At 43.1% G+C, this 25,472-nt stretch overlaps 2 long non-coding RNA genes across 2 annotated transcripts; one reads left to right on the forward strand and one right to left on the reverse strand.

Annotated features, from left to right (window-relative positions):
* Positions 1-3,243: 3,243 nt before the first annotated feature.
* On the reverse strand, positions 3,244-9,547 carry LOC136789459 (uncharacterized). The gene is made up of 2 exons (XR_010828195.1): positions 9,340-9,547; positions 3,244-5,907 (listed from the first exon to the last, which is right to left on the reverse strand). It is a non-coding gene; the product is annotated as an uncharacterized lncRNA (long non-coding RNA).
* Positions 9,548-11,007: 1,460 nt separating this feature from the next.
* LOC136789460 (uncharacterized) lies at positions 11,008-20,309 on the forward strand. The gene is made up of 4 exons (XR_010828196.1): positions 11,008-11,132; positions 12,696-12,755; positions 15,103-15,184; positions 16,011-20,309. It is a non-coding gene; the product is annotated as an uncharacterized lncRNA (long non-coding RNA).
* The last annotated feature ends 5,163 nt before the right edge of the window (positions 20,310-25,472 follow it).

The following is a 25,472-nucleotide window of genomic DNA, read 5'->3' on the forward strand; positions in this document are numbered from 1 at the left end:
TTGTTGGGAAGGGATTTGATGATGAAATTGGGCATTCAAATAGTAAATTGTTAGGCTGGAATAACGGTGTTATTAATGGGGTGCTCTCAGACCCTGGGAGCAAAGATATATTTGCCTTTGAGTGGAAAGACTCTGAAATGGGGCGGAAGCAACAATACAGATGGACAATTTTACCTCAGGGGTTTACAGGGCCACCAATTTATTTGGGCAAGTTCTAGAACAGATTTTGGAGCAATTCCAACCTCCCGAGGAGGAATTACTGTTACAATATGTGGATGATCTTTTATTGTCAGTACAGGAGAAAACAGTTGTGAAGGAAGCTACTAACAAGCTATTCAACTTTCTGGGAAAGCAGGGCTTGGGAGTATTGAAAAATAAATTACAATATGTAGAAAGAGAAGTCAAGTATTTAAGGCATCTAATGACTGAGGGAAAACGAAGAATAAATCCAGAGAGGATTCAGGGAATTGCTGAAAACTAAGAAAGAATTAAACAGTTTTAAGAGAAAGATTTTTTTAAGGAATCAGGAGCCACGAAGTCTGAGGGAAAATGGATACTCCCTGATGGGAGAGAAATGGTGAATAAAGCACGAATGAGGCAAATATTAACTGTTTTACATGAAGAGGGTCATTGGGAGGTGCAAGCAATGTGTGATGTTGTGCTAAGAAAGTATGTCTGTGTAGGAATATACACTTTAGTGAGGCAAATATGCAGAGGATGTGCCATATGTCAAAAGGTAAATAAAAACGTCATCTGTAACCCACCTAGAGGGGGACGGGAGCCAGGGATTTGACCTTTCCAAAGTATGCAGGTAGACTTTACCGAGTTACCTAAAGTAGGGGGACTTAAGTACTTGTATGTCCTAGTTGACCACGTGACTGGATGGGTGTAAGCTTTCCCCTCGGTATCTTATCGGTGGCTAAGGTGTCACTGGAGCAAATAGTCCCTAGATATGGGATAGCTGAAAACATTGATTCAGATCAAGGAAGACATTTCACTTCACAAGTACTGAAAGGGTTAATGCAGGCCTTAGAGATTGAGTGGGATTTTCACACCCCCTGGCACCCCTCCTCTTCTGGGAAGGTGGAGCGAATGAACCAGACATTAAAGAAGCAATTAACTAAATTAGTGTTAGAAACCCAACTTCCTTGGGTAAAATGCTTACCTTTAGCACTCCTAAACACACAGGATCAACATTATCCTGTGTTTAACACACAGGATCAAACAGCACCAAGAAACGATATAGGAATTTCACCATATGAGATGCTGTTTGGATTACCCTATCTGGGCAGAAGGGATGAGATACCACAATTCAAAACAAGAGAGAGTTTTCTTAAGAATTATATTCTGGGGTTGTCCTCTTCTTTGTCATCTCTCAGGACCCGTGAGTTGTTGGCTCAAACCCCACCTTTGGAATTCCCCATTCACCACCATCAACCAGGAAATTGGGTCCTGATTCAGACCTGAAAAGAATCAAAACTCTGGCCTGAATGGGAGGGACTATTGCAAGTACTACTAACTGCTGAAACAGTCGTAAGAACTGCGGAAAAAGGTTGGACTCACTCTACTCAAGTGAAGGCATCTGTCGACCCTAGTACCTGGGAAGCTGTTCCTACAGAAGACTTGCTGGAAGTTGAAATCGAAGAGAAAAATCTCATAGTGGACTCTGAGCGGGATACAAGCTTACAATTGTAAACTAACCTTTTATTTTCACAGGTAACTAATGAGTGTGACTTGTGATTGAGAGAAAGGACTGGCCTATAGCGAATCAAAGTGCTCCCAAGGGGTTTTTGTTCTAGTAGTAGTGTACATATATCTTATTATTTGTATTGATAATTATTTGGAAACCTAAGGGTTAAAAATAATGACAGGGAAAAATCAACTATTAATTTTGTTTCTAGTGATTGTAAGCCTCAGAGAAAGCCTTGGTCAATTGGCAACTTGGAAAAGGCATGACCAGATAATAGTAAGACGAGGATACCCCATAAAAATATGGGTGAATGTGACAGAGGGTTATGTACCACAATCTGTCACGTTTGATGCTTGTGAGGTGTTGGCTTGTGGAGATTTAAATGCCCAAGGACAATTGAGCAGAGAGAACAAATAACTGGGAGAGACCCAACAGCCAGATTGAGAATAGCTGTATGGAAACGATCCTCTACTGCCATCAGAGAAAGGGAGAAACTCGAGGAGAAAACAGGAGAGAAAACAGGAGGCCCTCTTTGAAATGCGGCAGTTCAAACATTTGAGATTGAAACAGGGTATGGGGATGTGAATGCCTGGATAGAATGGGTCAAATATACTGTCCAGAGTCTCAACCATAGCGATTGCTATGCTTGTGCCTCGGGACGACCAGATAGTGCCCTTCCCATTGGGATGGACCAAGGATTCCCAGGGGATGCGATGTATGATTGCATTGTACCAAGACAAGACTGCCTGGGGAAATGAGGCCTGTAAGTCTCTCTCTTTGCTCTTCCCTTCCTTGCATGATAGCAGTATCAGGGCTCCCCCTGCATTCTCTACAGCTATAGGTAACCATACAGCTTGCCTCTCACGGCAGGGTGTGAGTGCTACCCGGCATCTGGGAGAATTTGCCTTGCGCACGAGGACCTTGAATGCTACCGAGGACTTGATGGGAAACTGCTCAGGACTTGAGATCCCCAGGACAGATCTCTGGTGGTACTGTGGAGGGAAGATCTTACGGTCCACCCTACCATCTAACTGGGGAGGCACTTGTGCACTTGTTCAATTAGCTATACCCTTCACCCTGGCATTTGAAAGAGAAACATCACAAATACCCAGAAGAAGTAAAAGAAGCTTAGGAGTATCATTTGATGATAGAGCGTACATAGATTCTATTGGGGTGCCTAGAGGAGTTCCCGATGAACAGGAAGCCAGAAATCAAATTGCTGCAGGGTTTGAGTCACTGTTCTGGTGGGTAACAATCAATAAGAATGTGGATTGGATTAATTATATTTATTATAATCAGCAGAGATTCATAAATTATACAAGGGATGCGATAAGAGGAATCGCTGAACAACTAGATGCCACCAGCAAAATGTCTTGGGAAAACAGAATAGCATTAGATATGATGCTTGTGGAGAAAGGAGGTGTGTGTGTGTGATACTGAGCAACCATTGTTGCACTTTTATACCCAACAATACTGCCCCGGATGGCATAGTAACTAGAGCATTGCAAGGGTTTACCACCCTTGCCAGTTGTTATAAATGACTGAGTCCCAAATAGGATTACAATCAAAGTTTACAATTTATTAAATGAATAGAGGCAAGCAAACAGCGCTGGGTGCGCCGGGAGTCTCTGCTCCACCGGGACGCACACCCGTTACGTAAGGCATCTACTTTTTTTATACTCCTAGGCTAATACATATTTATTACTACTTCTAAAAGAGGCAAGGTTATTATAATTGGTTTCCCGAATCCGATGTCGCCTGCTTATCAGTCTCTGTTACTTTCTCAGGGGCCGCTCGAACAGGGAGACAGGGAGGCTCATATTTTCCTCCTTATCTAGTGGTCCAGGGAGACAGGGAGACAGGAAGGCTCTTATTCTTCCTCCTTATCTAGTGGTCTCTTGGCCGGCTATCAGAAGTTACTGCACATCCGTGCAAAGTCAGCAGTTTTTCTCCGAAGAAATCCCTTTGTTCTTTTCTCGCCTAAACCCAGGCCTCAATGTTAACCCTTCAAAACCCCTTAGTGGCACGAATTGCTGGACCATTTCTTACAATTCCTCCCTTTTTTTTTTTTTTAATCATCAATTCGTGTCTCTCCTTCAACCTTTGTCAGTAACAATTGGATTTCATCAGTCAGTTCTCGGGGTGTCCACTTCTTAAGCATCATTATCGACACGTCACCTTTTCTCTCCACTGAAGTCATCACAAATTGGGTGCTATTTATTACTCGCCGTATCAACAACGTAAAGCAAGGTATCATACAAGGTATAAACAATAATGTCATTACACCACATAAAAATAAAAACAGCATCCTTTTAACCCATGGTTCACCAGGCAACCATGAAAAGAAATCCCAATCCATACCCTTCCAAGTTTGTACTGGGACGTGGGCTAACTTTCTAATTTCCTTTGTTATCTGCTTGACCACTTTTCCATTATCATCAATCTGTAGACAACAATTAGAATCGTTCAGTTTTCCACATACTCCCCCTTCTTCTGCTAGTAAATAGTCTAAGACCATTCTATGTTGGAATATAGCATTTCTCATTTGAGTGGATTGGTCAGCCAGAAGATCCAAGGCTGTCGCTGTTTGATTTGTTACAACTTCGAGGATAGCTTGCAACCTAATTATTCGGTTCAAATTATAAATAGGTTCTCGGGCTCCTGATATCAACTCATTTGAGTTCCAGGTGGCTGGCCCATAATGCTGTATGATTCTTTCAGGAGGCCATTCATCCTTTCCCCATTTTTGGGCACTATCCCCGGATAAGGAAGTATCAATAGATCGTTTTACTCTGTTCAGGTCATCATATAATCTTATTCCTAAATGATTTCCTTGTGTTTGTGACAATAAAAAGAACAAGGGTCTTATGTACCCCCCATAGCATATTCCCGACCAGTTTCCAGGTAGCCTCTTGTAAGCATGTTTGCCACACACCCAATAATGTCCCTTTAGGGCCCACGTCCCGTTTGGAAAATGACCATCCCATCCATCTTTACCCTTTGGGGCGTGATAATACAGAGTGTCCTTGTTACCGAGTGGTCCTGTTACAATGTCTGCCCCGTTTGTACTCGTATATGCACGCTTCCAAGCTCCCACGTTGGGTTTCCACTTACAGTCACAATTCAGTTCTCTTTGGCGACCTGTCATATTATAAGCCTTTTTCGCCGTCCAATCTTGAGAGTGTGGGAAGCGCCTTCAATCATGGGGTTGGGCCCGCTTTCAGAGCTTGTGTTACCATTCAGCCCTTCGGGGTGATCCAGCTCCTGGAAAAACTAATCACAATTTTATTATGGGTTTAAAAGGTTCTCATGTTATTTTTCTCAGGACAAACTGATCTTGGTGTGGGAGAAGTCCGGTCGAGGCACTCTCACTCGGCGGTCAATACCCAAAGGGGTTGCCTCCCTCGGTAGACCATACACACCGCAGTGGAGGGTCCTACCCCGGTCTTGCCTTCTCCCTTTCCTCCCTTCAGCCTTGTCCTCTTTATCCAGTGCCCTTAATTCATGCAGAACGTCATTGCTGGGATATCAGTTCCTCTTTAGTCTCAGTTTCAGTTCCCCAGGAGTGGACTCAACCCTCCAGGCTTCGGTAGTTATTGGTCCTTTTATTCTGGATGCGTGGGTCCAACCCCTTTCTGCTGTTCTCACAGCTGTTTCAGTAGTAAGTAAAACAAGGTACAGTCCCTCCCATCGGGGGTTCAATGATTCTTCTCTCCAGGTTTTTATTAAGACCTTGTCTCCTGGTTGTATCTTATGAATAGCAAATCCTAAAGGTGGTGTCTGAGTCATCATCCCAATTTCTCTTATCTCCTGTAATCTCCTTCCAATGGTAATTATGTATTTCTGGATACTATGATCCTCAACTACATTGTTCCCTAGGGGTATCCCTTGAGAATAAGGCATACCATATAACATTTCATATGGTGATAATCCAGTCTCACTGTGTGGTTTAGTTCTTATGTTTAAAAGTGCCAATGGTAAGCATTTCGTCCAGGGCAGCTGTGTCTCCATCATTAACTTAGCCAATTGTTGTTTTATTGTTTGATTCATCCTTTCTACTTTCCCTGAGCTTTGTGGGTGCCACGGAGTGTGGTATTCCCACTGAATACCTTTCAAGGGGTACATCCTTCGAATATTCACGGCTGGCGTATGTTCGATTATTTCCACACAATTGTGTTCCAATGGTCCTTCTTCTGGAACAGTTCCTAGAAATACTGCTGGATATAACAGGTTAGTCGTTTTCAAGGTTATGTCATCTTGTTCAGTTAGGATTGCCTGATATTTCATCATCCGGCTGGGTGATAACCAGTGCCCCCCCCCCTTTGTTCCAAAACGGTTGTTACCATATGTGGTCCAAAAACTTCAATATGTTTTCCCATTTGAAGGCAAATAATTTTCTACTATCTTTATCAAGAGGTATGCAAAAGAAGGCATCCTTTAAATCTATCACGGTAAACCATTTATATTTCCCTTTCACAGATGTTAACAATGTGTAAGGATTAGCTACTACCGGGTGAATATCCTTTGTTATTTCATTTATTGCTCTAAGATCTTGTACAAATCTATACTCGCCATTCGGCTTCTTTACTGGAAAAATTGGAGTATTGTATTCCGATTTACATTCTTCCAGAATCTGATATTTGAGAAATTTGTCAATAATTTTCACCATTCCCGTGCCTAGCTTCTATCTTAAGTGGATATTGTTTGATTCAAACAGGTTTGGCTCCTTCCTTTAATTCCACCTTTACCAGTTGTGCCAGTTTCGACTTCCCTGGTACATCTGTTTTCCGTACTGTTGCTATAACTGCATTTTCTACTTCTCTTGGAATATTAACAAAGGGTTTATCTTTGATCATTGGGATTTGGCCTACTTTGGACTCAGGTACCTTCATTATTAATTCTCCATCCTCAAAGGTTATTGTTGCATCTAATTTGGCTAATAGATCCCGTCCCAAGAGTGGCATCGGGCATTCTGGTACATACTAAAATTCATGGGTTAGTTCCTTACCCCCAAAACGCAAATCAAGGGGTCGTAAGAATGGCCGTTCCTCCTCCTTCCCTGTGGCTCCAATTATTGTAGTTGTCTTAGTTCCTAATCGTCCTTTTAAACTATTTAACACTGAATATGTTGCTCCTATTACATTTACTGACTAACACAGAGAAAGAAGCTCCCATAACCAACAAAAAATTCAAGCCTCTGTCTTCGTTTCCTAGCTTTATTTCAACTAGTGGACCTGCTAGGGTAGATGCCCCAGGTCCCCGTCATTCCTGACTGTTGTAAGTTTGTCCTGCAGCCTAAGACAATTTCTTTCTGATATCAGGGGCCGATTGCCCTGGAAAGAGGCTAGCCAGTTGCCTCTGTTTGTTTGTTTGTTTGTTTGTTTGTTTGTTTTTAAGCCAGGTCCATTTTTTTTTCTCATTGCATTTCAAAGTTGGTCCAAAAATTCAAAAATTCCATAGGGGTTTCTTTTGGACCTTGTTGGAACAGATTCTCATTTCCCATTTTAACCAGATTTTGGTATTTACATAATTTCTGGGGTGATTAGGGTCTCAGTGAGGGGGTCGGTCAGGGGAATGCAATCGTTGACAGTTCCCTGAGCGGTCCCATTGGCAATCTGAGCTCACACAGGAACTCAGGTTGTTTCAAGAGTTAGCTGCTTTTCTGTTTCCACGACAACTCTCTCGGACCCATCACGGTCCCCCTGCCCCAGAGGGCTCACACCGCGATTTAGAGATCTCAGCCTCGGGTTGAGGCTGAACTATTAGCATTCCTACATCCTCTTTCCCTGCTCATTCAACTTCAAACAGCTCTGTTAAATACTACATACCACACAACCTTTAACACCTTCAACAACCCTTTTAACGCTTCCTTTATCTTTCTCCAGCCTGTACTTTTCTAATGCCAACACCAAAGGCTCAGTCAGGGGCCAACTTAATTCCAAACCTTTTCCCTCCAACATGCTGAAACAACATATCACTATACAACATTTCATCCTATTTTCCTTCTCTCCTCAAAAACATTAATTGCAAGACACTGTTATAGTCGATTGATCCATAAAGTGGCCATTTAGCTTATATAGTGGCCACCATTGATTGCAATACTTAGTGAAAGTCCTCTTGCTTTCTGTGCCCCCATTTCTAACAATATCCTTCCAATGTGCCAATATGCACCCAAGGAGGCTTTTTTTTTTTTTTTTTTTTTTTTTTTAGGACTTCTTTGTTTTGGATTTTCCCCTTTTCCTTGATTTCCCATTCCCTTTTATTTATTTATATTACTTACTGTCCCTTGTTTCAATTTCCACGCAAACCTTTTTATTGCAGGTTTTTACTATCTTTTCCTAATCTTCTTCCCAAATGTCCCAATTCTCTGGGATTAAACTCTTCTTTCCACATACAAACTTTACTATTTCAGATTATTAATGAGCCCCATTCCAATCATAAATCCGCAGGACTTTGGAAAAACACCTGAAGCACTCAGCCTTCTGTCTTCTAGACAAACAATAACACCTTTTCCACAAAATTTACATTTCAATAAGACCGAATTTCAAGCCAAATGCTAATTTTTCTCATGCACTTTGTTAGTAAGCCTACACAAAACAAGGAATCACTCCTGTGTATCCGTCAAGATGGGGGTTTAAAAAGGTATTGAGGCCTAAATAAATTCGCTCTCCCCCTTCTTACCAAATTCCCAGGGCTCAGGCCCGAACCACCAAAGAAGTGACTCTCCGTTCTACCACTTTGATAATCAGTCAGCCCCTTCTCCCCCGATACTTGGGAAACTGACCGAACACCACCGCGAATATACCCAAACTTCTAAACTGTTACTTAGATAATGCTCCCACCTTCCTCCTTGACACAGTCAAAACACTTAAGAACAAAACAGGATTACAAGATGCACCACCGGGGGTGGATTGTTAGGATATAGAGGTGGTAGGTTATCCAATGACTCCCATTCATCATCTTTTTCTTTTTCCTTTTTTTTTAATTTTTTATTTTTTATTTTTTTGTTCTCTTCTTCGTCAAACTTCTCGTCTGCTTTTAGTGTAAATATTGAGGCTGGAAAAGGACGTGAGATCCTGATCCATAATCCTGCATAATCACTTTCCTCCTGGCTAAAAGGTTGCTTTGAGTTAACATGTAGATTTAAGGCCTGGCAAACCCAGTCTTCAAAAGATCCGAAAATAGGCCAAAAGACATGTGGTCTTAAAGGCTCCTTTGGCCATTCTATCATACAATACTGAATCATTTTTACTTTGCTTTTTCCTTTTCTGGGGCCCCTATCGTTCCAATTTCTAATCATTATCCCTAATGGACTTTCTGGTGGTATGTCTGGTAATTTGCTCCCTTTTCTCTGGTCCCGGGTCTTCGATTTAATCTGACCCATCTAGGAATTTTACTGTGGCAATTCCTACAGCCCTTGGTTGCCTTAGTGAGAGTGTCTTGCAGGGGGTTTAGGACCTATCACCCACCCACGAATCCTATAGGAATCGCTTCGGTCCTTCACCGGCCAAGTCCCTCGCGGGAGATTGGAACCGCGGTTAGAAGACCTCCACAATCGCTTCGGAACTACGTTCCGTCTCAATCACACTCTCACACACACAGGCAACCGAATCCCACCCAACCGAACGGTATACACATTAAATACTTACGACTCCGTCGTCTTCGTTCGGATCTTCGCGCGCAGAATTACGGGCAAAATATAGTGCTGCAGCCGGCAAAGGGAGCTCATAAAAAAATCTAAATCTTTGCTTGCCCTTATTCAGGTTCAGGATGGTGTTAGCCCCGACCTGACTCGAACAGGAGCCACCAAATGGTGGGGGCGCCCCTCCTAGATCAAGTCAGAATTCAGGAACCAAGACCATCCCGGACGAGCCCCCAATTGTTATAAATGACTGAGTCCCAAATAGGATTACAATCAAAGTTTACAATTTATTAAATGAATAGAGGCAAGCAAACAGCGCTGGGTGCGCCGGGAGTCTCTGCTCCACCGGGACGCACACCCGTTACGTAAGGCATCTACTTTTTTTATACTCCTAGGCTAATACATATTTATTACTACTTCTAAAAGAGGCAAGGTTATTATAATTGGTTTCCCGAATCCGATGTCGCCTGCTTATCAGTCTCTGTTACTTTCTCAGGGGCCGCTCGAACAGGGAGACAGGGAGGCTCATATTTTCCTCCTTATCTAGTGGTCCAGGGAGACAGGGAGACAGGAAGGCTCTTATTCTTCCTCCTTATCTAGTGGTCTCTTGGCCGGCTATCAGAAGTTACTGCACATCCGTGCAAAGTCAGCAGTTTTTCTCCGAAGAAATCCCTTTGTTCTTTTCTCGCCTAAACCCAGGCCTCAATGTTAACCCTTCAAAACCCCTTAGTGGCACGAATTGCTGGACCATTTCTTACACCAGTGAATTGGCAGAAAAAGGCATATTTACATCCTTGATCATAGTAGCAGGAGTTTTGACAGCCGTTGGTTGTTGCATTATCCCCTGTGTAAAAGGACTACTACAGTGGTTAATTGAAACTGCGCTACTGAAACAAATGACCATGAAGCCACCACCCTACTCAGATAAGGTGATGATCTTAGAGGAGACGGAAAGCAAAGAAGGTGAAGAAGAAGAAGAAATCTACCAAATTACAACTTAGAGAAAAGTTTTGCAAAAATCAACAATTTATAAAAAAAAGAAAAGGGGGAAATTGTGGGAATAAAAATGTTTTTGCAGAGTTACATTGTTTAAAGGTAAGCAGTGTGGTATTGAGATATGCTTGCAGTGATAAGAAAACTTAGCAGGTGACCTTGTAAAATGCAGACAACCAGACTCCTTAGAACAATTAGGTGAAAATCACAGTGTTAAGTCAGATAAGGGAAGAAACATTACCACTTCAAACAGTAAAAAAAGTCAAAAGAAATTTGAAATTTAACAGGCCGGCAACTGAAGGCCTGTGAAGCATCAGATAGATTGTGAACCTGGATTACCCACTCAGTGGGGAAACAGGGGAGGGTCCTTTCATCAAAAAGTATATGAACTGTGTTTTGGAACCATTAGGTGCGCTCCTGCTTGTAGGGTGCCTGCCGTTGCAATCGCGAATAAATTACTACTTCACTGAGATCCTCGCCTGAGCCTAAGTTATTGGCTACGGAGCGTTTCTCACAGCAGCGACCGTGGGTGTACGGGGGAAGTACAGGCCGACACCTGAGGGAACACCTGCCCTTTCGTTTCGTTTCCCAGGGTTCGGGTGCAAACCGACGAGACTAACAGAGTTCGTCATCATAAAGCCCTTCTTCCACGCGCCCCCTGTAACTGTAGAGGCCACGGAAAAGCTCCGCTCCCTCCCTCACTCCCGCCCAGCCCTCCCCCTGGCGTGGTCCGGTTCACAGCGGGTGGGGTGCTGCGGCGGCCGGTTGTCACTATGTAAGATGACGGCTGCTACTAGGGTCGTTCAGGTAGTGGCGCTCGCTCTACGACCGGGGCACGGCTGAGGGAGAGGGGACTGGGAGCCCAGCGCGGGCGGCGGACCTCGCGCACAGCCGACGGGGCCTGAGGTGGCTGGGGTCTGAGGCGCCGGCGGGGAGGCCGCTGTCCTTGGCGCGGGGAGGGGTCGTTGGCGCGGGGCAGGGCCGGCCCGGCTCTGCGGCGCTGCGGAGCTACCCCGGGGAGCGCTGGCTGCGCGCCGCTGTGCCTTTCGGTACTAAATTCCAAGGCAAGCTTGTTCTGCGCCTCCTCTATTGTGCGGGGTCGCTTTTGTCCTGGAGTAATTCCAGCGTGTGCGGTACGTCCTAGGCGGTAAACATGTTTTTACCCTACTCGTGCTGTCTAGTCATTCGACCCCGTTGTGACTTGCGGAAAACGGACTCCACAATCAGTAAGATTGTGAAGTAGGTATGTTTATTCAGCGCTGGGCAGCACGGGGGGTAGTCCCGCCAAAGTCGTGCGCGCCTGACGCGGCAACTTGCCTTGGTTATATGCAGTAAAGAGTTACATATGCATGAAGTTTCACAATACGCCTATACATATTCATAACCTGTCCCCGCTTCATATTAAAATTAGTTCCAAGGAGTCATTTCCATAAACTCCTCCCATCTGCGCTTGCACAGTGTATTCTGGTGGTGGTCATCGGGGGTCGTGGGGATGAAGATTGATGACTCTTCCTCGTCACTGCTAGTTGACCTCTTGTCTTTGCACAGACTCAGTTGCTCCTTGGCTCTTGTCCATCTGCAGGACCAGTTTCTACCAGTTTCTTAAGATAGGCTCACTCTCTTATTAGGAGACTGACCTTGGTAAGGGGCCCAAGGCTGCTTGCTTTAGTTAATTTGCACAATGCACCATAGTTAGCAAAGACACTAAGTAGCATCCTGGTTTAATGCCGTCGGCGCTCTATCTCTACTTGATAAGGTTCTCCTAACTCCCTCTCTCAGTTGCATGTTTCACCTCTGGTAGAAAAGGATGCTACAGGGAAGCCCCGAGTTGCCCCTTTTGTACATTGTTCAAGGGGAGGGCACTAGCCAGTATCTCCTTTCTAAGTCATCCCTCTTCTCTTTAAGGTGAAGGTGAGACATGGAGTCTTCTTGAAAACACGTTTCAAAAATAAGCAGAGTGGCTTTGAAAACCAGGGTTCACATCTTATTGTTTTTCTTAATGAAACTAGTCGATCCTGTCCAGCCAGATGAAAAAATACAGCTTGCAATTCCATGTGCTAAAACTTTATAATTCCATTTATGCCACTGTGATAGCTATTTCTGCATACGTACTGATTGCTGTGAAAAAAACAAAGAGAACACTTATTCCTGTTCTGGACACTAGGGTGGAGGAATACCTTTAAAGGTGAAGTTTCTCCTTGGGTAAAATAAAAAATAAGTAATGTTTATAAAAGTTTTGGTGAACAAAGCAACAGTATAGAAGAGTTTGTTTAATACATCGTATGTTACATTTTATTATTGTAAAGTTAACATTTGTCTAGAAATACATATTACTCTCCCTGGTTCTCCTACTACTTTGTCTTGTTCTAGGTAATCAAGCCACATACTCTATTAAGTACCCGGGCAGAAAAAGTAGTCCCAGACCTAAAAGTAAGTATTTCATCTATAAATAAAACTTGCACCACATTTATTTGCATTACCTGTTTTATACAAGAACCAGCACACGCTTTTTCTGCTTCGACTAAATGACAACTGATTTTGAGTAGGGTTTCTGAAACTGTTTGTTTTAGTTTGTAGGTAACTTTTTGACTCTTCAGACTCTCTACAACTGTGGGAATACATATAATACATGCATGTCTTTATTTCTTGGTTAAGATTCCCAAAGATTTCCAGTGTTGTTTTCCTACTTACACATTTCTGCAAGTACTAATATTTACCTGAGGTAATTGTGCCAAAGTCAGTTTGAAGCAGCCTTAGGCATTCAATGAAATTTGCAGAAATAATGTTGCATTTTCCTTATTCCTTCTTTTCCTAATTGGAGTGTGCAATGTCTGTGATATTTAAAACCCTGATTATAGCTGGAAGAGCCATCCCACTGTACATTTTAAGAAGTGTTTCCTAGTGCTATTAATTAATGTTAAGAAAAAAATATATATTCATGGCCATCTTTGACACCTCAATTTTTATACCTATAGCTATGTTGATATTTATAGGATCCCTTATACCATTACATTTAGACATCAGTTATATGAGCTGTATGTTGTTTTAATAATCCTTTTGAGTCAATAAAGCATTTGAAACTAAAAAAAGCAGATGTATTATGAAGCTCTATTATATTATTCTCATTTGTTTAGAAATGATGGCTGTTTTGACTTATTCTTTTTAGTTCATTACCTATATCTTTTTTTCCTGATACTCGAGTCATTTTTTTTCAGCACTAAAAGGATCTCTTAGAAGCAAAAAGTTTGTTTAGTCATCTGAAGATTCACCTTTTCTGCTGATATTCAAACATTAATGATGGCTAAAACATCTGGATTTTAAATTTCAGAAACTTATCTTCAGACTTTAAACACTTAACTTTATAAAACAATATGAAGAGTAAATATTCAGTAAAGAACAATTGGAAGAATCTTAATATATGAGTAACTGTACCATATATTTGCCACAGCATTATCACTCCTGTGATTTAGCTATAAGTTTAGTTTATCCATTAACATTACAAAGTATCTACAGTGCACATCAATGCCACTTCTGACTTACCTTTGAATTCTTCAGGAAATATTTTTGCAATAACTTTCTGTCAGAATTCTGTATATTGTACACAGTTTAGCCAATTGCAGCACCTCTCATGCCAGTGAATTGCTTTCTCAGTCTTAAAAAAAAAATGTTATTTACCTAATGTTTCTCTCTTCATCAGAAGATTTTTGTGACTATATCTTTTAAGTATGTTAGACCTTTCTACCCTAATTGGGTTCTGTCACCTCGGTAGTAAATTGCAATCTGTCTCATGTTGCTCGAACACTGTAGCAATAACTGCATTTCACTGTACTAGATTGCTGCTTCTACATAGCCAAACAGAGCTCTGCAGATCAAGAGTATACTTTTAGGGACATGGATGCTTGAAAGCCCAGCCAAATTCTTTTGTCACATTACTACTGCAATAGGATGGTCTCAAATAGGAAAGGGAAAATTGTAGTAGAGACTATCTGAGCTAAAGCAACAGCAGTATTAGGTCTGGTACTTTTGAATCTTGACTTATTGTGTTTTTAATTGGCTAATGTTTCTATTCCATCTACACATCAGACTTGAAAATCTACAAAAGAGGAAATCTTAGAAAAATCTCTAAATATTTTTGTGGCATATAAAACAAACTTGGAGAAACTGTTTCTTGTTTTTCATATATAAGGTGTGTTATTTCTTGAAACAAAAATACATTCTAGTCATTAATAGCCAAAACAATTTATCAGTTGTGTGTTGTTAGAAAGCTGATAAGCAGCTTTCTTCTGTTTTCATCTTCTGCACCCTTTGCCTCCTACTCTTAAATTTTAAAATTTCAGCTTAATGGCATGTACCCTGTTCAGATTGTGATCCGTTAGATGGGCTCTCTTCCTCCTTGCTCTGTTTGGGATCTTCCTTTGTTCCTGAACCACCTGATCAACTTGCAACTTTCAGATACAATCTTCTGACTGAGACGTTCTGAATGTCTTTTTTTTTTTTTAACACCCAATAGTGGTTTGATCATTTTGCTACAGCTTTTTGACATCCCTATCCTGATACTGACTCATACTCACTATGGCTAAAACAGACTCCTCCTCTCCTTTGTCCTTACTGATCTTATTGGAGGCAGCAGGAGAGAAGCAGACAGTGCTGTCATTTTAACTCTTTGCATTCTTTGACTCATCCAGGTCTGTTCAATCTCGATGCTGCTTATTTTATAATTATATAGTCATTCTGTCCCAGTTGTTTAGATGTTGCATTTGTCTTGCTCATTTTTCAGGTGCACGGAGAAGGACATCCTGTGGAAGCGTTCTGCTTTATCAGGTGTTTTAACCTTATATAGAGGCCTGAGTGCTTCTGAAGTAAGTGCTATGAGACTCAGTCCTGCCTGGTTTGGTAAATTAATAGTTTCATTGTAAGATCAGCCATGGTGGGACAGAACTAAGGTCCAAAATGCTGCCTTTGATAAATGCTGCCCTTTTGTCATCCTATCCTCAAACTGAAGACAATTTCTCTAATGTGAATTCATTAAGCCTGGCTCCTGGCCGTCTTCTGTGAAGTATTTCATGCTCTCCTTGGTTTCCGCATTTCATTAACAATTTGATTGGTGATGTCCAATATGTGGTGTTCATTCTGCACATCATTAACATAATTTGATATGCTACCATTATATAATATTAAAAATGAGTACAACATTGCACTGCATGTTGTGGTATGTCACTGTTGTAAAGTTTATCTTTCTGTAAGTCTTTATCTTTTTTTCATGTCTTTACATATACAGTAAACAAGAAGCATCATTTCAGTGGATCTTAGTTATCTTTGTTATCTTTCTACATAACCCTTTCTACACACACATTTATGATACTTTATGCTTTTTCTGCAAGTGCAGCTTCCCAGTGGAAAAAAAGCCTGTTAAGATATATGGTGATTTATCTTCTGTTTCCACACCAATATTTCTGCCACTCAAATATGCTTTCTTTTAATTTCAGAATGTTTTCGCTGTGCTCCTGATATATTTAACAACAACAAAAACAGGTTGTGAAAAGGAGAGTATTTTAATTCTTATAAATATTTGTTATAATGAGGAAAATTAATCATCAATAACTGGTAACTTTTATCTACTATTCATCTAATTCATTTTACACTCTTGTTATATTTCCGTAAATGGTTTTACATTCTGTGTTTCAGTACAGGAATCTCTACAAGCAAGTACGCCACTGCCCCAAGCTTCAAAAGCACAAGAGTCCGTAGGAGGCAGACCACTGACCTTCCAAAATATTTCACCTGTCAGTAGGGTACAAGGGGCACCAGACACTTCTGAACTGGCAAGAACCTTGACTCAGAAATTCAGAAGAAAACTTATGTCAGATGAAGAGATTGAATATATTAAAGTAAGTTTCACTTATTTGTGCGTAATCTCTGTATTTACCTAGCTTTTATATGATTCCTACAGGTTCTTCAAAGTTTCAAATATGGTATTACATTGTAATTCTTGGTAAGCATGTACTCAGAGCTTCAGCAGAATCATAGAATATCCTGAGCTGGACTCGATGATACTTGTGGGTCCCTTCCAACTCCTGGATCCACACAGAACCACCAAAACCCAAATCATATTTCTGAGAGCATTGTCTAAATGCTTCTTGAACCCATTCAATGCCATACCTCTTGGCCCAGGAGGTGACAAGATTATTTCAGCAGTGACTCCCATTGTCTGACTCAGATCTCTGGTGTATCATGGCACCATAGAATTTGCCTTTCCAGACCCAAGATGGTGTTTTGGGCAGTGGCATGTTTATTGGGTATGTTTCCAGCCACCCGGTAGTTGCTTCTACTCTGGTAAGTACGTAATGCTTGCCTTGGTGGGTTTCAATTTCAATTTTTGAAGCCTCGTCCACCTCTTTCTTATTCTTTGGTGGCGCGACTCTTGGGCATGAGAGCATCTACATGCCATACTTTTACAGCCAGGTTCTCTACCCGGGTAGCAATATCTTGCCACAATGCCACAGCCCAGATAGGTTTACCTCTGTGCTGCCAGTTCCTCTGTTTCCATTGCTGTAGCCACCTCCACAGAGCGTTTGCCACCAACCATGACTCAGTATAAAGATACTGAATATATTTACACTGACTCATAGATGGTGGCAAGAGAAAAGTACAGAGAACTGGCCACTGTTCTCTTTCAGCAATTTTTAGGGCCAGTTGGATGGCTTTCACTTCTGTATTCTGACTCGACTTGTCTTCCTCTTCCATGGCTTCCACAAATAGTGAGGGACTCCACACAGCACCTTTCCACTTCCGATGGCTCCCTACCATGCAACACGATCTGTCAGTGAACCAAACAATGCTTTCCATCTTCTGGCAATTCGTTATATGGTGGTACCGCTTTGGCACGAGTTAGCTCTTCAGCTGATACTCTGAAATCTCTGCCTTCTGTCCAGTCCATGCTCTCTTCCAGGATTCATGGGTGGTTGGGTTTCCCCATTCGAGCCCACTGTGTAATTAACGCTATCCACTTACTCCACGTAGCATCAGTTGCATGGTGTGTAGTGGGGATTTACCCTTTGAACATCCAATGTAACACAGGTAGCCGTGGTGCCAAGACAAGCTGTGCTTCTGTACCCACAACTTCTGAAGCAGCTCGAACCCCCTCAGACGCTGTTACCATCTCCTTTTCAGTTGGGGTGTAGTTGGCTTCTGATCCTCGATAGGCCCGGCTCCAGAACCCCAGAGGTCGACCTCGAGTTTCTCCTGGGGTCTTTTGCCAGAGGCTCCAGGTGAGGCCATGCTCCCTAGCTGCAGTGTAAAGTATGTTTTGCACAGCTGGTCCTGTATGGAGAGGCCCAAGGGCTACTGCATGAGCTATTTCCTGCTTGATTTCTTCAAAGGCCTGTTGTTGCTCAGGGCCCCACTCGAAATAGTTCCTCTTTCGAGTCACTCGATATAGAGGACTCGCAAGCTGACTATAGCCTGGAACATGCATTCTCCAGAATCCCACAAGGCCTACGAAAGCTTGTGTTTCTTTTTTGCTAGTTGGCGGAGACATAGCTGTTATTTTGTTGATCACATCCATTGGGATGTGGCGACATCCATCCTGCCATTTTACCCCCAAGAACTGGATTTCCTGTGCGGGTCCCTTGACCTTACCCTGTTTAATGGCAAAACCAGCTTTCAGGAGAATGTAATTATTTTCTTCCCTTTCTCAAAATCTTCCGCTGTGTCACCCCACACGAGGATGTCATCGCTGTACTGCAGGTGTTCAGGAGCTCCCCCCTGTTCCAGTGCGGTCTGGATCAGTCCATGGCAAATGGTAGGGCTGTGTTTCCACCCCTGGGGAAGTCGATTCCAGGTGTACTGGACACCCCTCCAAGTAAAAGGAAACTGTGGCCTGCACTCTGCTGCTAAAGGGATGGAGAAAAATGCATTAGTGATATCAATTGTGGCATACTACTTGGCTGCCTTTGATTGCAGTTCGTACTGGAGTTTTAGCATGTGCAGCACTCAGCAGTGGCGTGACTTCATTCATAGTCCACTGTTAGCCTCCACTCTCCATTAGACTTTTGTACTGGCCATAAAGGACTATTAAAGGTTGAGTGAGTCTTGCTGATCACTCCTTGGCTCTGCAGTTGACCAATTAGCTTATGGATGGGAATCAGGGAGTCTCTGTTGGTACAATATTGCTGCCTGTGCATAGTTGTGGTAGCGATTGGCACTTGGTGTTCTTCAGCTCTCAGCAACCCCACAACAGAAGGGTCCTCTGAGAGACCGGGCAAGGTAGACAACTGCTTAATGTCCTCTGTCTCTAAGGCAGCTATGCCAAAAGCCCAGCGGAACCCTTTTGGGTCCTTGAAATATCCTCTTCTAAGATAGTCTATGCCAAGGATGCACGGAGCATCCGGGCCAGTGACAAAGGTGTGCTTTTGCCACTCATTCCCAGTTAGGCTCACTTCAGCCTCCAATACAGTTAACTGCTGGGATCCCCCTGTCACTCCAGAAATACAGATGGGTTCTGTCCCTTGGTAGCCTGATGGCATTAGGGTACACTGCACACCGGTGTCCACTACAGCCTCGTACTGCTGTGGGTCTGATATGCCGGGCCATAGGATCCCCACAGTCCAGTAAATCTAGTTGTCCCTTTCCTCTTCCTGGCCAGAGGCAGGGCCCCTCTCATCCTGGTTGGAGTATCTATCATTTAAGTCTTGTAAATGTGAATCTATCAGGGTCAAGAATAATATCAGCCCTTCTACTCCCTCTGGGGAACTGCCCAACAGAAACCAGAGCAGTAATTTTCGTAGGACACCCACTTTTTGCTGCTGTATTTCCTTGTACTTCACGTACCTGAGCTGCTAGGATCAAGGTATGTTCACCATCCCACTTCCTCATGTCTTCCCCATGGTCTCACAGATAAAACCACAGTGTGCCATGTGCTGTGCATCCATGGTACTCTCTCCCTCGAGCAGGAAAATGCTGACTCTTAACGGCTGAGATACCGCTACATCTGGGTGAGGAGGAAGATCTATGTTCTTCAAGGTGATGGACCCGTTGGGACAGTTTCTCCACCGCTGAGATGACGGCCCTTAGTGGGGCAAAGAGATTTTGCTCATATTGCTGGAGCTGGCTGGACGCAACATCCACTGTTGGTCCTATCCCATATCTCCAGTTTATTGCTGCCAGCGTGCTAGCATGTCATGATGGTGTGCTCCGTGCAAACATCCGCCATGTGGATGGCGTGTGCAGGACTTCATCAGGATCTTTGTGTGTCTGGGCATTGTCCAAATCACTATAAACCATCTCCAGCACAGCTAATTCCCTCAGGTGCTGGAGACCTTTCTCCATGGTGGTCCACTTACCTAGTTGATATACAGTATCTTCCTTGCAGGGATATCTTTCCTTCACACCTGACAGGAGTCGCCTCCAGAGGCTGAGAACCTGTGCCTCTCTCCCAGTTTCTCTGTCAATGACCCTTTCTCTAGAGAGGGATCCCAGCTGCTTGGCTTCCCTGCCTTCTAATTCTTGACTACTGGCTCCAGTGTCCAAGCATCGGAACAGTCAGGTGAGAATGTGCTCACCTGGGTGACGACGGAAATCCCTTCATATATCTCGCAACTCATTCAGGGATAGGGATTGGGTGGTTTCTGACTCGTTTATGATTTCTGTCTCTTCCTCTTGTTTTTGTGATGGCTCTGCTTTAGAGCTACCTGCCTCTTCCACTTCTCCCTCCCAGAACTTCTTAGGTGGAGCTTCTTCCCTCACTAAATGAGCTGACTTCCTGCAAAATCCGCATGGAAGTACAGAGTGAAGAAAAATATTATTCTCTACTTCCCATCAGTGAGCAATGTTCATCCATGCCCTGGGAAGCAAGGCCTCAGCCGCTACATAGCAGTTGTTTGGGAAGATAGACGTCTTCATAACGAGATACTTTTATTGCTGAGTGTGACATCATATGGTATGGAAATATTCCTTTGGTCGGTTTAGGTCAGCTGCCCTGGTGATGTCCCCTCCCCACTTCTTGACCACTTCCTGCCTACTGGCTGGGGGGGGGGGGGGGGGGGGGGGGGGGGGGGGGTTGGAGAGAGTCTTGATGCTGTGCCAGCATTGTTCAGCAATAGACAAAACATTGGTGTGATACCAATGCTGTTCTAGCTACAAGTGCAGAGCGGAGCATTATATGGACCATTGCAGGGATAGTTAACTCCATCCCAGCCAGACTCAGTACACCCTTCTTGGCTGCCAGGGCACACTGTTGACTCATATTCAACTTGCATTCAACCGGAACGCCCAGATCCCTTTCTGCAGAGCTGCTCTCTAGCCTCTCATCCCCCATTCTGTATGTATATCCAGGATTACCCTCTCCTAGGTGCAGAATCCAGCACTTGGCTCTTCTTTTAATTTTAATGTGGTTGGTGATTGCTTAGCCCTTTATTCTATCAAGGTCTCTTTGCAATGCCTGTCTACCCTTGTGGGAGTCAACAGCTCCTAATTTAGTATCATCTACAATCTTGCCTAGTATGCATAGGCATACTGTCCTGTATCCGGATCATTTAGAAAAGCATTGAAAAGAACTGTCCCTAAAATGGAGCCCTGCAGAATCCCACTAGTGGCTATCTTTGACGCACAATACCCAAACTACAAATTCTTAGTACACAAGGTACCTAACTCTTACTCATTAGTAGCTTGTGGTATCACTGAATAGAGAGGTACAGACTTTAAACAGATACAGAAAGCTAGCAATAGCCATAGCCTACATTAATTTTTGTCACTACCGTTTTATAACAGCTATTAATGTGTAATTTGAATATGTTTGACAGGAGCACAAGTCTGTACATAGACCAGCAGAGGCTATTAACAGGTACCTGAAGTTCAAAATATTTTTCAAACTATACGTTTTTATAAGTTAGTTAGTTATTAGTAAATTAACTCTCAGATTTCTATTAGTGGAAACATTTTATTAAACTTGATATAAATATTTCCTGCAATATATTTGCAATTATGGCATTTTACATGAAAGGCAAAAAATACCTACTTTACTTTTCTTCTGTAACAATTTTCACTTGTAAACATTGTTACTTAAAAAGGGAGAATGCACAAAATTTGAAGAGCTGGAGTGGTGTTAGTTTGAAACAAAAAAGATACCAATGTAGCTTTTCTTAAACAAGTTTACATAAAGTCTAATCATGTTAGTAGAGGACATGAGTTTTCCTGCATGCACTAGTAGGGTACTATGATAAGAGAAAATGAATTGTTTTCCATAGCAATACACTCCTTGACTGCTAGCATATATATATTTTTTAAACTGTAAGGTAAGTTCTGAAATAATTTTGTTGCCAAATAATAGATTTCTGATTTCTCATAAGGATCATAATGGCTGACCTGGGCTTTGTTTTTACTTTGCACTTTGGAATTAGGGCAGTGAAAATAATTCTAAACCTTCTGTTCACTACTGTTGTGTTTATCACACCTTTCTAAAGTGAGTAACAGTCAGGTTTCTTCAGAATGGGAGAAAGCAGCTGTATTTATAGGCTACAGGTGTTTTTTTTTATGTTTTTTTATATATCCCCCCCAAAACTGAGCTGTTACTGATGGGTGCTGACACTTTCATACTCAGTGCATGTTCTTATTTAGATATTGATTTTAATTTCTAAGAATTTAAAATTAGAACTCTATTAATCTCTAACAGTGCAAAAGAAGATCAGATCTCCCTTTCCCCTACTTTCAGTGGAATATATTTAACTGTCTATTTTTCTTTTACAGCGTGGAGGTCCAGAATAATTACTAAAGACAGTTCATTTGCTACTGTTGAGAAATGAAGTATTGTATTCATAATAAAGGCATTTCTTCAATATAATAAGTAATTGTATACTGATAGCTTTAATAAAAACCCTAATATGAAGAGTAAAAAGGTTGACACTGTATTAATTTGTGATTGAGAGATTTTCTGTTGATGGCTAACTAATAATTAAATATATTTGATGTCTACATCATTAAAATGTCTAATTAGTCATTATACAAAGTTGGCAATATAACTGTTTTTGAGAAATGATTTTACTGGCAGGAAAGGGACACTGAAGTATTCTCAAAGATTAAAACTTTGTGGTTGTTCTTAGTAGCTATAAAACTTCTGTCTGGCAGTGATATCCAGTGGGCAGCTGTGTAGCAGCTGTCTTCCCTGAATATCTGATCTGATGCTGGCAACAAAAAAGGTTGTTGTTGGATTATTTAAATTATTAACTGTTTCAGAAGGGAGCTATTTTGTGGTGGATGAAAAGCTCAACATGAGCCAGCAGTGCACACTTGCAGCCCAGAAGGCCAACTGCATCCTGGACTGCATCAAAAGAGGAGTGGCCAGCAGGTCAAGGGAGATGACTGTCCCCCTCTACTCTGCCCTTGTGAGGGCCCACTTGGAATACTGCGTCCAGGTCTGGGGCTCCCAGAACAAGAAGGATGTTGATCTGTTAGAACGGGTCCAGAGGAGGACCACGAAGATGATCAAGGGGCTGGAGCACCTCTCTTATGAAAAAAGGATACCTCTAGGATTGAATTTTAAGAAAACGTTAAGAAAACGATAGTTTGTAGTCTATAACTATGAATTTCCTTGCAGCAGCTGAGACAGAGTGAGGCTGAGCAGGCAGTGTTATTGTCCTGGTTTCAGTTAGGACAGAGTTAATTTTCCTCCTAGTAGTTGGTAGGGTGCTGTGCTTGGGATCAGGATGAGAAGAGTGCTGATAACATGCTGATGTTTTAATTGTTGCAGAGCAGTGCTTACACCAGGCCAAGGACTTTTCAGCTTCTCGCTCTGTCCTGCCAGCGGGCAGGCTGGGGGTGCAGCAGGAGCTGGGAGGGGACAGACCCAGGACAGCTGACCCAAACTGGCCAAAGGGGTATTCCATACCATCTGACGTCATGCTAAACAATATATAGGGGTGGCTAGCCAGGGTTGGGGGGGGCCATCTGCTCGGGGATAGGCTGGGCATCGGACAGCAGGTGGTGAGCAATTGCACTGTGCATCACTTGTTTCATACATGTTATTATTATTAGTACTATTATCATTATTATTATTATTAGCACTGCTGCACATGCTAAAACTCCAGTACGAACTGCAATCAAAGGCAGCCAAGTGGTATGCCACAACTGATATCGCTAATGCATTTTTCTACATCCTTCTAGCAGTGGAGTACAGGCCACAGTTTGCTTTTACTCAGAAGGGTGTCCCATACACCTGGAGTCGGCTGCCCCAGGGGTGGAAACACAGCCATACCATTTGGCATGGAAATATCCAGTCTGCACTGGAGCAGGGGGAAGCTCCTGAACACCTGCAGTACGTTGATGACATCATTGTGTGGGGTGACACTGCAGAAGAAGTTTTCGAGAAAGGGAAGAAATTAGTCCAAATCCTTCTGAAGGCCGATTTTGCCATAAAACAAAACAAAGTCAAAGGACCTGCAGAAGAGATTCCATTTTTAGGAATAAAATGGCAAGATGGACTTCGTCAAATCCCAATGGATGTGATCAACAAAATAACAGCTATGTCTCCACCAACTAGCAAAAAAGAAACACAAACTTTCCTAGGTGTCGTGGGGTTTTGGAGAATGCACATTCCAAATTACAGTCTGATTGTAAACCTGCTCTACCAAGTAACCCGTAAGAAGAATGCTTTTGAATGGGGCCCTAAGCAATGACAAGCCTTTGAACAAATTAAGCAGGAAATAGTTCATGCAGTAGCCCTGGGGCCAGTCCGAACAGGACTAGATGTAAAGAATGTGCTCTACACCGCAGCCGGGGAGAATGGTCCCACCTGGAGCCTCTGGCAGAAAGAACCTGGGGAAACTCGAGGTTGACCCCTAGGGTTTTGGAGTTGGGGATACAGAGGATCTGAGGCCCGCTATACTCCAACGGAAAAGGAGATATAGGCAGCATATGAAGGAGTTCGATCTGCTTCGGAAGTGGTCGGTACTGAAGCGCAGCTCCTCCTGGCACCCCGACTGCCGGTACTAGGCTGGATGTTCAAAGGAAGGGTCCCCTCTACACATCATGCAGCTGATGCTACATGGAGCAAGTGGGTTGCACTGATTACTCAGCGGGCTCGAATAGGAAACCCCAGTCGCCCAGGAATCTTGGAAGTGATTATGGACTGGCCAGAAGGCAAATATTTTGGGATATCATCAGAGGAGGAGGTGGCCCATGCTGAAGAAGCCCCACTGTACAACAAGCTACCAGAAAATGAGAAGAAATATGCCTTGTTCAGTGATGGGTCCTGTCGTATTGTGGGAAAGCATCGGAGATGGAAAGCTGCTGTATGGAGTCCTACACGATGAGTTGCAGAGGCTGCTGAGGGAGAAGGTGAATCGAGTCAGTTTGCAGAAGTGAAAGCCATTCAGCTGGCTTTAGATATTGCTGAACGAGAAAAGTGGCCAGTTCTCTATCTCTATACTGATTCATGGATGGTAGCAAATGCCCTGTGGGGGTGGTTACAGCAATGGAAGCAGAACAACTGGCAGCGCAGGGGCAAGCCCATCTGGGCTGCGGCATTGTGGCAAGATATTGCTGCCCGGGTAGAGAACCTGGTTGTAAAGGTACGCCATGTAGATGCTCATGTGCCCAAGAATCGGGCTACTGAAGAACATCAAAACAACCAGCAGGTGGATCAGGCTGCTAAGATTGAAGTGGCCCAGGTGGACCTGGACTGGCAACATAAAGGTGAATTATTTATAGCCCGATGGGCCCATGACACCTCAGGCCATCAAGGTAGAGATGCAACATACAGATGGGCTCGTGATCAAGGGGTGGACCTGACCATGGACACTATAGAACAGGTTATTCATGATTGTGAAACATGTGCTGCAATCAAGCAAGCCAAGCGGTCAAAGCCTCTTTGGTATGGAGGACAATGGCTGAAATATAAATATGGAGAGGCCTGGCAGATTGATTACATCACACTCCCTCAAACCCGCAACGGCAAGCGCCACGTACTTACAATGGTGGAAGCAACCACCCGATGGCTGGAAACATATCCTGTGCCCCATGCCACCGCCCGGAACACTCTCCTGGGCCTTGAAAAGCAAGTCCTATGGCAACATGGCACCCCAGAGAGAACTGAGTCAGACAACGGGACTCATTTCCAAAACAACCTCATAGACACTTGGGCCAAAGAACATGGTA

Source organism: Anser cygnoides, unplaced genomic scaffold (genome assembly GCF_040182565.1).
Source record: "Anser cygnoides isolate HZ-2024a breed goose unplaced genomic scaffold, Taihu_goose_T2T_genome scaffold_46_1, whole genome shotgun sequence".
Taxonomy (NCBI): Eukaryota; Metazoa; Chordata; class Aves; order Anseriformes; family Anatidae; genus Anser; species Anser cygnoides.